This window comes from Mercenaria mercenaria, chromosome 7, assembly GCF_021730395.1.
Source record: "Mercenaria mercenaria strain notata chromosome 7, MADL_Memer_1, whole genome shotgun sequence".
NCBI classification, from domain to species: Eukaryota; Metazoa; Mollusca; class Bivalvia; order Venerida; family Veneridae; genus Mercenaria; species Mercenaria mercenaria.
Genome location: NC_069367.1, coordinates 36077501 through 36079773, shown reverse-complemented (window position 1 = coordinate 36079773; position 2273 = coordinate 36077501). Strand labels below are relative to the sequence as shown.

The 2273-nt window shown below is 34.0% G+C and overlaps 1 pseudogene; it reads left to right on the top strand.

The window, feature by feature from the left end:
• Positions 1-469: 469 nt before the first annotated feature.
• Positions 470-2273, top strand: part of LOC128558229 (mucin-5AC-like) — a 4535-nt pseudogene continuing 2731 nt past the window's right edge.

Sequence of the window (2273 nt, the reverse complement as noted above, 5' to 3'; positions counted from 1 at the left end):
TCGTCTTGTGAATGACACGAATAACAACAGTGGTCGTGTGAACAATCCCAACAGAAATAATGATAATAATACTAGTAACACTAACAGTTCATTTCAGGGCAACACAGGTGCTGGTACTGGTACTAGGGCGAGTGCTGGTGCTAGAGGATGGGGTCAACAGAGACAAGGTCAAGGATACAGAGGACAAGGCCAAGGTCGAAGAGGTCAAGGTCAACGAGGTCGGCGCTAGGTGTCCTCTGGTTTCTGGAACGTCAGAGGGTGGAGCTTGACAAATTCTGACAATTTTAATTTTAGAAATGAATGTGTACAGTTTTTAAATCTTGATATTTTAGGTGTTGCTGAGACTCATTTATGTAATGATGAAATTATTAATATACCAGGTTTTTTATGGTTTGGGAACAATCGTAAATCATTACATATTAACGCACGGACAGGATCAGGGGGCGTAGGATTTTTAGTTAAGAAAGAAATGTCTGATTTTTATGATATAGAGCCAGTTGATAAGAATAACAAAGGAATTTTGTGGCTGAAATTTACTGATAAATTTTCTAGTCAAAGCTTTTATGCATGTGTCTGCTATCTGCCACCTATCAATTCTAGTAGACAAATTGATGCTAGTAATTTTTATGACACTATATTATCTAGTGTGTATGTTTACCAAAATGAGGGGCCACTGTATATTTGTGGAGATTTTAATAGCCGTATTGGTGATAGCTGTGATTTTATAACAGGAGTTGACGAGTTACCAGATAGAAATGTTATTGATTTTACTTGTAATGCCTATGGCGAAAAATTATTAGAGTTTTTAATTGACAGTAACGTGTGTGTTTTAAATGGTCGTCATTTTATAAAGAATGACTTTACTTCAATTTCTACTAAAGGGTGTTCTGTGGTAGATTATTGTATTGTTTCACATGATGAATTAGATAATTTTAAGGATTTCAATGTGCTAAGAATGACTGAACTCATTTCTAGTACCGGGTTAGTACCTATATCTGTACCAGACCACTCTGTATTGTCATGGAACATTCAGTTTGCTATTTATAATGATATTCAAGATACCCAGCTTCCACAACCTGAATGTGATACTAGTTACGATAAATTTGATTTGAAAAATATGCCAGAATCGTTTATGAGCAATGAAGATATTGTTTCTTTACTTCATGATACTGTTTTTAAATTAGAACAAAGTTTACAGGATCAACATAATATTGATAATGCTTATACAGAGTTGTGTAATATCTTAAAACATGAAATGTATGATAAGTTGTCATATAAACGTATTAAAATTGCTTTTGGTACTTCTAACAAGAAAAGAAGAGTTCAAAAGCCTTGGTGGAATGACACCCTGTCCTGCCTATGGAATAAAGTATGTGAGTCTGAAAGAAACTGGCTGAAAAGTCCAAATGGACCAGTTAAGAGTCGTCTCAAGGGTGTTTTTATATCAGCAAGAAGGGAATTCGACCGAGAAGTTCAAAAATGTAAGAGATCGTACTTGGTTTCTTTACAGAATAACCTACGTTCTGATTGTGGGAATAATGATCAAGAATTTAGGAAAACCATAGGCAAGATAGGGGTCGGGCATTCAAAGAAAAAGAATATTCCATTAGAAGTTATTTGTAATGATGGGTCAGTTTCTAATAATATTCATGTTGTTTTAAACAAATGGAAGCATGATTTTAGTAGTTTATTTGTTGAATGGCAACACAATGTTGAAATTAATGTGCATACAATTAATTTTGAGGACCATAATAGAAGCTCATGTGACTGTTTAAACGAAAATATTTCTGTTCTGGAAGTTGAAAAAGCTATTACTAAAGCAAAATCTGGGAAATCTTCTGGTGTAGATACAATACCTGTGGATATTCTTAAAAACCCATGTTCTATTTCATTTTTGCATGTGTTATACAACGTATGTTTCAATACTGGTACTATCCCCACTGAATGGGGTAGAGTTATTATTAGTCCAATTCCTTAGTCAAATACAGCTGATACTAGAGACCCTTTGTCATATAGGGGAATTGCGTTGTCATGTGCTATGTATATTGTAGAAAATAAAATAAGATGATGTTCAACTGTCACCGTGTTTCGATCTGTTTTTAACAGATACGTTACGAAGTGTTTCATTCAGCATACATTTATATTGCATTTATCTAGAAATGTTACTGGACAGTGTAGTAGAACACGTGTTTAACTTTGTATCCGAGTTAAAGTATTTATCTTTTAGTCCAGATTTCATATTTTTCACTTGAGAAAACATATTAAAAACAGAT